This window comes from Calypte anna, chromosome 3 (genome assembly GCF_003957555.1).
Source record: "Calypte anna isolate BGI_N300 chromosome 3, bCalAnn1_v1.p, whole genome shotgun sequence".
NCBI lineage: Eukaryota > Metazoa > Chordata > Aves > Apodiformes > Trochilidae > Calypte > Calypte anna.
In genome coordinates, this window is record NC_044246.1 from 107,670,890 (window position 1) to 107,685,910 (window position 15,021).

The window sequence follows — 15,021 nt, forward strand, 5'->3', positions numbered from 1 at the left end:
TGAACAATGCTGAGCCATCGTGCTGAGAGAGCATTTTGAGTATTGTAATCCCTTCACCCTGCAATCTTTGTTACATGCTTTTGTGTGGCTTTTATGGGCAAAGGGATTTATATTTTTATTATTATTTGGGGACTTTCAAAAGACGAAAACACTACTGATTAATTTCTCAGGAAAGGTTGGGAAATAAGACAATTCTCAAAATATAGCTCAGTCTGCATGTTAGACTAAGGGTAGTTTTTTCCTACAAAGACTCTAGCTTAGGGTGGGTACAATATGTACATTTTCTAAACATCATGTTTCCACCTGCATATTTCCCCCCCTCTGTTTCTAGCTGATTGATTCTAAACAGTGCATGATAATCTTTTTTTTTCCATTACATTGATTTTTCAATTTGTATGCTTCATATACTTGCATAGGAATAAATTGGTACTCTCATATTATTAGTAGGTTAGAGTAGCAAGTAGGGAGAAAAAAAAACATGAGGATAACTTTCATTTTTCTCTCAATCATCAGCAAATTAATGCAGCTGCTGATTTTGCCTTGCAGTCTTTTCCTGAGCAGACTGAGCCTGGACTGTGCTAAAAAATGGGATTAAAGAACATTTTGCTTGCTTCAAATCCTGTATTTAAATTTTGCCAACTAACACAATAGTGACTGTATTTTATTTCAGGATGGCATATTGGCTGGTATCTCCTTTCAGTATATTATGTTCTTTTGCACAAAGCTGGTTTTATAGTTGTGGATATATATTACATTTCTATGATATAACTGTGCTGACTGCCTTATCAATTATTCATAAAAAATATGCTGGCCTAGGAAGCATGCCTTTTCCCCTTTGTAAATCTAATGATTGCTAGCTATAGCTATGCCAGATCTCTCTTGTCCTTTCTCTTCTGTCTGCTCATTGTCATTTAATTGTAAAGGTTACACTATCTGCTTTTTAGGGGGATTAGAAGTAGAATATATAGAGGGAAATAAAAATCTTAGAATAAACTCACAGAAACCTAACAACTGACTGGCCAAAGGCTGTCGTTTTGGATTTTGCTGTGAAGACATCTGTTTATGTGCATAAGTCAACAGGCAACATCTATTTCTAGAAGCAGACTGAGGAATTTTGCTGCTTTATCATTTAGTTATCAAATGGAGATTGAACGCTGCTCTGATATGAACTCATTTCAAATAAACTGAAGAAAAAAACTTCTTAAGTTCTCTGAAAAAAGACTATGAAAGCAAAATCCTAGATTTCAGTATTTATTATCTTATAGCTGCCCACGCAAGCTCACATGCAGTAAAAGAGAAAAATAGTGAAAGGCTTTGCCCATTTACCAGCCTCATCACTTTTTGCCTTGTTTGACATCATCAGCAGCAGTATATATTCCAGAGGTCAGTTTGTGTCTCAGTGAGGTTGTCTTCCATATATAACCTCAGTTGGACACATGTATCTTTAATGAAGTCTAATGGAATTGCACAGCTGTATCCCGGGCAAAAATACCTTTATGATGATGATTCTTGAATAGGGAAAAATCCAGCTTGATGTCTAGTTCAGTTTGCAAAACTGTCAGGTGAAAAATAAATATTCGCCTGTAAATTGAGCAAATATGTCTTTGCAAAGCAATAAACTCAGGGCTATGGGGTGGAATTTTTAAAGACTTGCCTTCTTAGAGGATACTTACAGTGTAAAGCCTAGTCATTTTTGAAACACCCATGAAGTCAATGAAAGTCAAAGATTCAAGTTGCAAGAGGTACTCAGCATTTCATAGGATCATGCCCTTAATAATACAGAATCATTATAGTTCACAGAGTCAGTATGTTTATAAATCCAATACGTCTAGAATCCTCTCCTGATATTTGTTAGCAGCTCCTTTGAGATAGTACTTAAAGCTTTATGTGATTTATATTGCACTCTGTTATTATAGAAACCAAAACAAGAAATGGCAGTTTTTCTTAAAGAATAAAAGAGATCTCTTTGTATTACATATAATACAAAGGCCACTTTAATCAGTGTTTGCCAGGGTAAAACTCTAATCCCATTCCAACTGAAGGCACCAATGGGTCACCAGAAAGGTCAATGAGAAGATTATCTATTCATGAAGGTCCTGTGTATATCCATATATATATATATATATGCAGAAAAAGAATATCTTCCACTGTATTTACTTCATCTGTTCTGCCATTGATTCCACTGTGTGTTGAAGCTGGTATCTGGTTGTAGAATAGCAAGTAGTGTCTCAAAAGAGTAAAAGGAAAATTTTCAGAAACAAAGAGATCATTTACCTCCTTTGAAAAAAATATACAAATAATGTAATAGAATTATTGCCCATCTTGAGGAAGGCTCTTTGATGAGCATTAGTTATAGCAGGGAAAAATATGTTATTTTATTGCACTTTAGTGAAAAGTTGATAACCAAGCTTGATTAACCAAAACAATTCTGAAGTTATTTATTCTTTATCAAGCAAATGTGGTAATGAGAGCACACTTTGAAAGCCCCTTAATTTCTCAGGAAATGGTTGATCCTTCCATGTATGGCAGTTCCTGGTCCTCCTACAGAAAAGTTCTTGTCTGATATATCTTCTAAATATATGAGCTTAGCGCTTTTTATTTTGGATTAGTCCAGTCAGGAGCCTAAAGATCAGCACTGTACCAAGAACTGTGCTCTTTGAAATGAGTTAACCAGTCCTCATCAGGAGCTGTGCAGCATTCAGGCTTAAGCCAGGACTTCACTTTCATCTCCCTCCCAACAGCAGCATTGGTCCTTCCAAGTGCAAAATCATCCAAAAAGGATTAACTGTATTAGGAATAGCAGGTGTGAAATGTTACTGACATCCATTCCACTTGATTGTGCCCACGAAGGGAAGAATGAGAGGGATACAGGAGAGATAGGGATGTGTGAAGATGGCTTCACATCCAAGGCTGGTCATGCAGAAGGACATATTGCAGTAGCCTCAGGGGCTGTGGGGCTGTTGCTAATTACTTCAGGAACTATTTTACACTAATAGTAAAGATACTTGTACAGTGTGAGGATTCTCTTTGTGAAATCCCCTTTAAAGCATGTTCTTTTTTCTGTTGAACATTTGAGCCTACTCTAGGACAGGTATGGAGCTGAATAGTTGGCCTTATGTCTTGCTCCTTTGGGCACAGAACAAATAGAGGAGTTGATCTACTTCATCTGCACTTAGGGTAATTACATTTAGTCAGCTTCTTCAAACAATGACCCATCCAGGATTACTGCAGAATACATCTTCAGGAAAAAATGAATGATGAATAGCAGATGAGATAACATTCTGTCCCCTAAATGCAATGTATTTAAAGTGTATTTCAAACCACAGTTGCTTCCAGTCTGCCTGACTTTGGCCTCTAATTCACAACTAGATTTTAGATGCTTAAGAAATCAGCCTTCCCAAAGCAAAGGCCTAATTTATGTTACAGACAATGAAGAGAAGCAGCCTGAAGGTTTCCAGAAGAAATCTTGTCTCCTAATTCAGGTACCTGTGCCCACACAGGTAGTAGATCCCTCTGGAGCAAGATGTTCTTACCTCTTACTGTTACTCAGCCAACCTTTAGGCACAAGGTTGACATCTCATGCAGGGTTAGTTTAACCACCTCACTTTTTAGCCTGCTGCCATAGTCCCTCTACAGAGAGGGACACAACCTTCTCCAGGAGGCAGGTCCTGTTAGCATAAAACAGGTGTCTAAGCTAGAGATAAAGGAGACCATCCCTCTTCACTGTTAATAGAGCTGAAGTGATCTGCCTAGACTATAAAGTTAGGATGGGTGTTACAGGGCTTCCTTCAGGGGGCCAGCCTGAGCTGGTTATCTATGGTTCCTCTGCAGTAGTAAAGGAAGATGGAAATGTACACAGGGTGATTAATCCCACCTTATGATAAATACCATGATTTTCTTTCTGGAAGAGCTCATTTTTCATTGTCCAGAGAGAAGGGTAATCACCTAGCTGTGATAAGACACCTGATTTGTAGTTGTTGCAAGTACATGAGTGATTCCTTCCAGAAAGTAGTGTTTGTCTGAGTGTCACATGCATCTGCTTATATGTGTACACAGAAAGAAAGAAAAAAACTCTAAAAAACTATTGCTAAAACACCCATCTCTCAGAGCACAGATTTTATTCTTTAAATAGCTTATTTTTAAAAAAGCTGAAGCTTCTTGATACGAGGGAGGAGAGAAATGAGCTCTGTGTCTTTGTATCTGCCCTAGAAGAAATGCTGGAAGTCGTGTGTGTTCTGGAAGGAAGGAAGGAACGGGAAATCCCATGAAGAGGCATCATTTTTCTCCAGCTGCGTTTGGGATAGACAAATACAGCTGCTGAATAAATTGAATGTGATATTTTTGTAACAAAGGGAGTTTCACAGGAACATTTTAATTTGCTACTTTCTTCTTTTTAATACAACCCAAAGTGCTGGAATATATACCAAATGCAACAATAATAGTAGGAAGCACCTCACACAAAAGTCTATTTTTGACCAAAATACTGGCTTTTATAGTCAGACTTTAGTTTAATTTCTCTGTAGTCAGTTATTAAAGATACACAGATCCTGTCCTGTGAGCTTTGTTTTTTCAAGATTTGATTTTAACCATGCTTTCTGATTTCAAAGTCATCCTGGCTGCCTAATTCCACTAGCACAGAGCAGCATAAAGTCACACAAAGAGATTCAGTCAATAAGAAGCAAGCATTTTTAATGCAGTGTAATCTGGCAACTCCGTGTTCACTCTCCTTAAGGAGCAGTGGTAATGAGTTCTTGGCCAAAGTGCTTTTCCACAATACATTTCCTCTTTTTGTAAGTATTCAGATTTTTAATTTTTTTCCCCCTAAAATAAGGTTGTGTATATACTCTCTTAGGTCTTGAAGGCAGGACAGGGATAAGTGAAGTGTTTAGGGTGAGAAGACCAAATTCCTTTTGCTTTACATCTACCCTGAAGACAGAGATGTCATTCTGCATTTTACACCGTTGTGTGGAAAGGCAACATTTGGATGCAAGACAGAGAAACCTGCCGCTATCCATCTGAAACTGTCTGACAAAACTGCAAAAGCATTTAGGTGTCTGGAAAACAGACTGTCTGGTTTGTGTTTACGTTGTAAAAAGCCCAAAATGAGAAATAGCAGATGAAAGAAAAATCTACTCTTAGTGACCCCTTTGTGTTTTTCTGCTTATTAAGAACCTTTCTTGTTACTCCAGGAGGGGAACAGGCAGCATTTCTGTATCTGCATGCTTCCTCTACATTCTAGAACAGAATGAATGTAGCAACAAATTATAACATTTCTTCAGAAACACAAAAATAAGGAGTTAAAAATGAGATGTTTGTTTCAGGTGCCGGGAGAGGTGTATTGTGCCTAGACAGTTTCTGCAGAACCATTTAAAGGAGCCTGTGAGAATGGAAGTAAAAAATATTCAACACCCTTTACTTCCAGGGTGCAGGTGTAAATTATGCTATGGGTGACATTTTTTTCTTAAACAATAGACAATAATTGCTGCGTGTTGGGCACAAAATCCTGGCAGAGGAGACAGCTTTCTGGTTTTGGTGGCCCCTTTCCGTGAGCACACTTCACTTTCTCTGCCCAGCCCAGCAGCCACACTCCCACCTGCCTGTCGGAGCTGCCTGCTGGGTTTCAAATTTTGCAGCTGCCAGGCTTTGGAAAACACGTTTTCATCAAGCAGAAGCTCATGGTCTTCTACGTAAATGAACTGCAGTTTACAAATATTCAGTGGTGTTGCTGGGCTGCCAGGCTAAGGAAATGCCACAAAGCCCAGAGCAGGCATCCCAGCCCAGCTATTTCCAGCCTGGAAAGCAGGGCCATGGACTGGGGGGGGTTGTGAATCTGTGGGAGTGTCCATGGATTGGGCTGGATGCTGGCTCTGAAATGAGGGATGGATCAGTGTGCCCTGCTCTGAAGAAAAAGAGTGGTGAGAAGGAGAGAAAGGGCTCCTTTTCAAGCCTTGAGTTGTAGTGCACAAATTAAGCCTCTGCCTCGTAATGGCTGCAGCTTTCAGAGGCACTGAGCAAAATCACTTAACCTCTCACTCTTCTCCCTCATTGACAGCATCTCTATTTTCTGTAGTTTGGACTTCACACTCACATAATTTCGAGACAGAACTACAGATCCTGTGAATCTTATCCAAGAAATGACAGAGTAATCACCTCTCTTGCTCTGGCTAGACCTATCTGCAAGCCATGCAGCTGTCATACAACCACTCTTAAGATGCCAGTGTGGTGACCTTCCTGTATTTACTTACATCTCACAGCCCTGTCTAAGCTTGACTGCGTTGAAATTTAGGGGTGAAAGGGAACAGTTATCTAACGAGGTGCAGTTCAAGCTAAATGGATCAAAGACAATGAAAAAAACTTCCACGGCATAGAAACTGGAGCTGTGTTCTTGAAAGCTGTCATTTTGGGGCCACTTTCAAAAGCAAGTCTTGCCCTAAAATGAGGGTAATCAAATCTCCCAACTCCGATGTGCTACCAGGTTGCTCCAGGGATCAGCAGTTCACTTCCTTTCAGTTAAATCATCAAAGATTAGCCACTCCTGGATTGGGAGAATGAATTTGAGTTAATACAACCAGGTTATGGTCAAGTCAGATCATGATCTTCCCACCCTTTTTTGCCTGCATAGCACTGAGCTTCAGTAACTCAAATACTCCAAGCAGTTCTGTGGGGTGGGGTGGGCAGGGCAGGATTGATGGAGTGAGAAGAGCTACCTGCCCTTCCGTGCATATACTGTGGCCATAGTTGATGCAATATATTTCTTGTCATTGATGTCCAGAGCACAGGCTGGCTCTATGTATGTGGTGGTAAAGCAGCAGCAATGCCCTGTAGCTGAGTGAGATAGAACCAGTGCCTGACAGAATTAATTCTAATTACTGAAATGCTGATTGGGATCTTTGGGCACTACCATAATCATAGTAGTAGTAATAAATAATAATTGTGGTTATCATTATTTTATTATTGTTTTCCCTCTAGACATTGCAATGATGAGAAAGCCTTGGATAGACTTACCTAGATAATTACTTGTATAAATTTCAACACATTCCTAAGAAACAGATTTATTAGCTGCATAAGGCTAGCTCTCTGCTCAGCTGATTTTTGATGGTGTAATAAATATCATTAAAACAAATCAGATATGAGTTATTTAAGAGTGTAAGTTTTAAGTTGGATGAGAATAATTTTTTTTATTCTGTCATTTTTTTTTAATCATCCTTCCCATATAGTCCACCAGAACCTCCTTGCACTTTTATTTACTTTTAACAATTAGTTGCTCTCGCCCCAGGCTACTTTGCCACGTATTTGCTGAATTAGGCTTCCAGAGATACTTGCAAACAAGTTAGATCCCATGCTGTTAATAAGTTGGCCCATTTTTTTTTTTTTACTTCTCCACTTGTTTATTATCAGTCCTTTGCAAAAACCCAGGTCATGAAATGTTGTTCTTCCAAAGGCACTGACTATTCACTTCTTCATTCACTTGCAAGCCATTTAAACCAGCATCTTCAAACTCCTCATCTTCCTTAAATCTCAGCAGGGAGGCAGATTTGTGCCTCCAGCAGTCATCTCCCACACTACAGCATTACAGGCTGCCACTGATCCTCGCCTTTAGAAACAGTCCAAAGAGCAATTAGATTCTCTTCCCTTAGTGAATAGCATTAAGGATATATAGGAGACATGGCTCTTTTGTTTGTTTTATTTTATTCTGGCCATGCTGTCCGTGAACAAAAGCATTTGCGGTTAATCCCGTTGCTCATCTGTGTTTGTAATGATCATTTCTGTGATGGTGAATTAGCCAGAGCTGCCAGTGCATGCTTGAGCCCACAGCCATTAATTTGCCTGATTTTCTTCTGATAGAGCAGGTGCAAACTGGCAGCATTTGAGCCTAATAAGTTATACTAGTGTCTTGCCAAATTTTATTTGTCTGGAACAAGGAGCATTATTTGTATCAACATCGTGGTATAAAAAGTGAGCAAAAGGATTTGCTGGTCAGGTGAACTTTCATGACAAATTTGCAAGCCTGTGTTTAAACAATGTAATTTATTTAATCTTGTGATTTTACTAGTTCTTTATCATAATTGTACAATAGCACCATTAGAGTATATGTTTTCATCTCTCATGAGACAGATGGATAGTGGCTGAGGCTCAAAGATAATATTTATCTACAGGATAGTATAACAGAGGCAGAGATTTGCAAGTTAATACATTGTGAGCTGATAAAATAATTCCAAAGGAGAAGCAATGCTACTATATAATTTATTTTTTCTAAAATCCTATTTAAAAGAACATTCAGTGCCTTATGACATACATATTGCAGTGATGTTGCTCTATAAATGTCTCCTCCTGTCATCATTTACATGATTGATTACCTTGCAGCTGCATAAACTTGGATAACTCAGTAAATAACCTGTTACCTGAGTAACACATGCGTCTCAGTGAGTGTATCATGGAAATGTATGTTGGTATGGTTGGGCACCTGTGCTTTTATATCTCATGAGTGTGTAATTATGATAAATCAAGCTCTTTCGTATGAAATACCACTTTCCATGTAGAGTGTCATGTCTGTTCTGTTCAGAGTTGAAGGTTAGCTATAATATAACTTGTTTCCTGCTTGCTTCTCCCAAGATAAACAGACATGTGGACTCTGAACTATTAATAGCTCTGAAGCTGATGAAAAGTCAAATAGTGGACAGTTTAGATGCAACAACGTAGCAGCCTCTGGCATTTCAATGCTTAAAGGATTGCGTTCCACAGTAATAAGGTGTTTAGTCAAAACTGTATAGACTGGAGTAGGAGTTTTTAATGAGCACATAGCTAACAGACTCTTAAGCCTCATGAGAAGCTGCCTATCCCAGTGTGGAGTCCTTTCTTTGTTAATCAAAATAATTTGACAGAGACAAAAAGAAGTAGCTTCTCTTCGTTTGAGTGCTTCGTCTTACATAAAAATCTTGGGTTTCCTGTTTTCTAGAGACCAAAACACTATCCAGGGAACAAAGCCATTTCATTTGGTTGGTGATTTTTTTGTTGTTGTTGCTGTTCTATCTTTGCAGCAAATATTTTGGTTTAGTGGAATGGGAAGGTAATTAATGGAGGGCAAACATTTGTGTTCCCAATGAAGAAAGGAAGCCAGGGCAATCAGCATCGAGCTGATGGGGCAGATCTTGGGAGAGCATCAAGTGAAGAAGCTGGAGTGCAGTTGGGCTGTGGGACATTGCAGGGAGGGACCAGCCCCAAAATTGGGGCTTCAGATGCCTGAGACAAGGGTGGAGCTGGGGCTCCCACCCGTGTGCCAGCAGTCTCATAGCCTTCCATTAGCTCAAGCATGTGCTTTTAGTGCAGGATATTCGATTTTCAGCCTTGCATGAGATCCTGAGAAACAGGTAGTCAAAGATAGCAATTTTTTAATTACACTACTAGAACGTCTGCTTCCCTAGTTGTTAGACATAAATTCCAATTATAATATGTACAAACCTGGCACTGTATTTTGGAGCTAGCCCTTTGCCATTGTGTCCTGTGGAGAGATGCAGGTAATGGTGGCAAACTCTCTGTTCACAAGCAGAAATGATGCCTTTGGAGAGGCAAAAGAAAAGGACACACAGCGAGTCCCACGTGGCTGAGGAAAGAACAGAAATTATAATTCTGAACGAGTCTTTATTTTAAAAGATAATAATTTATTTCAGTACTCTGTTGGAGCACAGATCTTGAATATACGTCATACCTTTGAGTCTGCAGCAGTGAGTCATATGGTTTTGAATGTAAATAGGTGTCACAAACTCTGTCAGTCCTCCTGTTCCCAAGCAGGCAGGCTGGGAGGAAGCTAAACCAACTGTTCCTAGACAGTAATGTACATTAACATAAACTGTCTCACATTTTTCATGTTTATTCTGTGCAGATGGCTCCACTTTGAACATCCAGAATTTGTTTTGACTTTGTGACTATAGCTTGTAAACAGAGAGTTGGCTGGCATCTGTACTGGGTATAGGTAGCTTTTTGTATTTGATCTAAAATTGAGTGAGGCTGTAGCCAAACCATTAGTCAGTCAAAATAATGTTGTAAGCCCGTTAAAGGCAGTGCATCCAAACCATGAGGGAAACCTGAATTAGAGGTGGTAGCACTGTCCAGAAATTGATGAATTGATGTACTAGAGGTGTTTCACTTACTCAGCTATTTTAGCCAAGCTCTTAAGTGCAGCTTTGTAAATCAAGGCATTGCACTAACTATTAAGTGGTTTGAACTGAATCACACAGAAGTTCTGTTACATAAATGTGTTGAATGCAGGGAGAAAGCAAAGATTTAGAACTCAAGGTGCAGAAAACTCAGTTGCATCTCTGCTAAGCATGAAAACACTAGTGCTGATTCTTGTCTGTGTGTTATTACCTGTACAGAAATTATTTTCAAGGACAAATGAATGCAAAAAATGTAAAGTTCTCTACTTTTTCCTTTAGCAGTTCCACTCATGGGTGAGTGGAGGAGGTTTTAGGGCGATTTTTCCTGCTATCAGTATTTAAACAGTGTAGCCCTTTTCTATAGATTAGTTAAGAGAAAGGGACACCAGTTCTGATTTGTTATTTGGCAGCATAGTCGAGCCATTGTTTGCTTTAAAAGGTTCCCTGTGCCTTTGTCTTCTCTGGTTTAAGTAATTAAGTTGAAGGATAAGTAGCCAGAGTATGTTCAAAGGCCTTGCCTTTATTTTTCCAGACCTAATTATTCCAGACAATACAAAATATTTTCCAGTAACTCCCCCCTTACCCATTCAGAGTGTATCTTCTGTTCCTGTTTATCTGCAGGTTCAGGTCTATCACCTTGCTGGAGAAATACGTGATTTGTAAATCTGAAAGAATTCCCCAGCAGTTACCATAAAATTAAACTGTTAAAGAGCTCTTGGAGCATGTTTAAATGTAGACCTAAACAACCCTCTTTGCTGTTTAGCTCAAGATAAATCTTTTTAAAAGTCCTGTTCTAAATCACTTCCTAATTTTAATGAGTTTATATATCAGCCATTGCCAGATTTTTACTGTAGCTATTCTCCAAGATTACAGCCATGATAAAGTATGGACTAAAATTGTTTATTATATATTATTCTTCAGAAGCAAAACTTTTTCCCCCAGAGGCCGTTGGGCGAGCTATTGATTTTCTGCCACAATGTGAAATGTGTGACCTTTATAATATGAGCAATGATTACAAGGCCAATAAAATTACATCATTCTGTTTAAACTTTAGAGTTCGCAGGGCAAATAGCAGAATATGCCACATTTAATGATGTCCGTGGACAATAAGTGTACATTGCCTGCCTTCAAGTGAGACTGAAAGAGGAAGCAGGCAGGCCCTCCCTCCCCAAAATATCCCAGGTTTGTGCCAGGAGTCTGGGAACAGGCATGTATATACCAGGCAGAGCTGTGTCTTTTCCCAGCTCGTAAGGCAAGAAGTCAGTGTGTTTCCAAGCACAGACTTTCCTAAATGTTTGCATCTACTGATGCCACTGACAGAACTCCTCCTGAGGTGCTATAGGATGAGTTATTTGGGGTACAGTTATATACATTTTCCCCAATCCACTGCATGTCTTGTCATGCAGTTTAGCCACTATTGCAGTTCCTCTCGAGTAGCTGAGTGAAAGCACAGTCCCAAATAGATGAACTGTAACCACACAGAGCATATTGATATTCCAATATGTTCAGAACCAAGGAAAACACAAAGTTTTAGTGAGGCTGGAAGGAGAATTCCACAACCTGATTCAATAAAATTGTTTTGAGAAGAAATCTATGGCATTTCCCACTTCAATCACATCAACCCACATTATTTTTCTCCCTTCCAGCACTCATTTTTGATTCATTAGGACCTGCTTCAACCAGTTTCCTGCCCATTCTTCAGCCTGCACCAGGGCAGATCCCCAGCATGGAAATCAGGGTGGCTGTGATTGCCCTGTGTGGGCTGAATCAAGCCTGCTCTTAGTATTTGTCCTCTTCTCTCAAGTGAATAATGATAAAACAGAGGAAATGGCCTGAAGCTGCACCAGGGGAGATTTAGACTTGATATCAGCACAATTTCTTTACTGAGATAGTCATGCACTGGAACATACTGCCCAGGGAGGTGGTGGAACTGCCATCCCTTGGAAGTATTTAAAAAACTTGTAGATGAGGCACTTCAGGACATGCTCTAGTAAACAGTGTGATACAGATATTGATAAATATATTTTATTTATTTTATTAAGGGTGATATTGATGGTTGGACACTGTGATCTTAGTGTTTTACAACCAGGACAATGCTGTGATTCTGTGATTTTGTCCAGCTAGACGTGGAGCCAAAGTGCTCACTGCTTAGAAAGTGCAAGCAAAACAGCAGAACACATCCAAGGCATTGCAGAGGAAGGAGTAGGGATAATTTTCTTTCCCATTTCTGGCTCATTGTGTAATATCAATAATCTCTGTAGCTTTGTATTATACTTGCTGTAAGTGGCTCTAGTGATTGATTAAACACCTTAACTTTTCTTTGGCATTTAATCAATTGCCAACAGCAGTTTATTGCTTGGTGTATTACAAAGTAAAAGAGATTATTAATTAATTATTCTGAAAAATAGCAGCTTGCAGTTGTTGCTATCATGGGTGTGTGTCTATGCTGACAGTGGTGTCACATCATCCTTTCCTTTGTGCCTCCTCATCTCTGCACTGGGAAAGAATGAGTGATTCCTACCAGGTCATGCACAGCTATTCCCACAGCCTTTGCCAGCACAGTGCAATTAGTGACTTTAAATTAATAATTACTTACAGTGGATCTTCCCACAGTGCAAAGAGCCTGATCCTGTCACTTGCCATGGACCTCCAATCTCACTTAAATTTTAGGCAATATCCTGATTAACCAACCTTCCTGAATATGAACTCACTGTCAGGTACAAATTACTTCTGGAATCAACTCGGACAGAATTATATCAGTACCTAGAGGTACCTTGGTAGCCCAGAGTGCAGCACAGAGTGTGTGCACAACTGGAGATAAAGCAGATATGGGGAATGTTGTTCATATGTGAGTGTGAGAATGAAAAAATAAACAGCAGGGTTTTTTGAAGATCTAGGAAATGGCAGCTCTTCTGTTTTGACACCTGAGGTTTCCTGTGCTAAGTGCAAAATTGAATCCACATGCAAGAGCTCCAAAAGAACATTGTGGTGTGATAAAGCATAAGGATTCTGGGTAGGATGCACATCTGTACATACGAGGTACCATGGTATCATGGTCAATATGTGTTCTTATCCATCTGCTTGCAGAACAGGATCAAACACACCTGTATTCCTATCCAAAGGGATAGTCCAATATTTAGAATAAAAACTTGAGGTTTAGTTCATTGCTTTGCCCCTGACTTTGTGATTGCAGGCAAGGGATTTTGACTCCTTGTGCCTCTATCTCTTTATGTGAGTGGGGCTGACCCTTGTTCACTACCTCTAGAGAAGGATATGAAATCTAGATGCTCTTCCATTGTGCTAATGGACACCATCCAAAAACTCTCAGTAGAAAAATGAAATCTTTTTAAATATTTTTTCCTGAAAATATTTGTGTGAATTAAAGCTGTGCCCTTGACCTGAGCAGGGGTAGTCAATGGCAGACCACTGCGAATTCTAAGCATTTCCCCAAATGATTTTAGGGGTCTTGAGGTGGGTGGGGTAGGGGTGTTGTGAAGGAAGAAAACTGAACCTCCTGTGTTGTTTATTTTTCCTCCATTATGGTAGTAGGGGTCTGACCATCACCTTTCCAAGCAGCTTTGTGAATCCAAGAGGTTGGTAGTGTTCTTGCTCAGGCTTCAATCTGATTTTGCCTGTGGATGGTGATGCTTTGACCAGTCCATGCCACAGTCCTGCAGCATCATATGTGGGGTTTGTGTCAATCGTGCGATGGCTTTTGCGAGTACTCCAGCAGAGTTGGAGCGAGCAGACGTTGACTGTCCAGTGACTAGGAGAAGCTCATGTTTCTTTGAGAAGGTGCTGGATGGTCCTAACCATTAAAAGAGTTTATTTTCTTACTCCAACAGATTTCCCCTCCCCTCCTTGATGTTACCAAATTTATCATCATTTTTGTCTTTCAGGTGTGACCTGTTTTTAGTGTTGCAGACACATCAGCCAACCATGCATTAAGAACTGGGCCCTTACTTTAATTCAGTATAATTTTCTTTTTGTCCAATAATTTCACAAGCACTAATCCACACTTCAAATGCAGGAGATACCTTGATCCCCAAATTGTTCAGCACTTCATGCAGGAAAAACCATAGGCCACAGTCATGAAACTCCTAGAGGATGGCTGCTGGCTTCCTGTGGCAGAGCTGGTTGTTGTTTTCCCCCCTTTCCCTTATTTGCTCTAACCATTTTGTCTGTCTATCTTGTCTTGTATTCAGTTTTCAAAGCAATTGCCATGAGGGGCTTCCTTTTTTTAGTGCCTAAAAGGGAACAATAGATTTTTAGAATAAGCACAAATGTGGTTTTCTTATATGGCCGTCTGTATATTCATATTATATCTATCATACCTATACTTCAATAGACCATACTGAGAAGTTCAAAATAAACAGAAATTAATATTTATTATTGTTATTTTTCATGAAAAGGTCTTTAATGTATCTTTAAATGCACATGACATTTAAAATTATTCCAGTACTGGATTCCTGAAAAAGTAGATGACCTTTTCTCTTGAAATTGGAGAGTGTTTTTTCCTTAACAGTTATATTATGCACAGCAGATGAGATGTTAACCAAGATGTTAAAATGTATTGTTTCCCTTTGAAAGCTAATCTTGTTCTTCATTTTCATTAATGTTGGCTCATTCATTTTTTCTTTTTCTTTCTTTCCTTTTCTTTTGCAACTGTTTTTGCATGAAAATGCAAAGTAGCAATAAACAGATTTTTTTTGTAAGATTTGCTTTAAGACTCTTCTCTTTCAGATGCAGTTAAAGTTATTAAGTTCAGTTATTTTAAAATTCATATTCTTCAGTTCCGTAAACAAAAATAATGGAGAAATATAATGAGGTGCAAAGCGATTTTCTAGCCCTCACTAATCAATAAATG

The 15,021-nt window shown here is 39.2% G+C and overlaps 1 protein-coding gene across 1 annotated transcript in view; it reads left to right on the plus strand.

Annotated features, from left to right (window-relative positions):
* The window catches only part of KLHL29 (kelch like family member 29), a 391,937-nt gene that overhangs the window by 320,950 nt on the left and 55,966 nt on the right, over nt 1-15,021 (plus strand). The window lies entirely within an intron of this gene.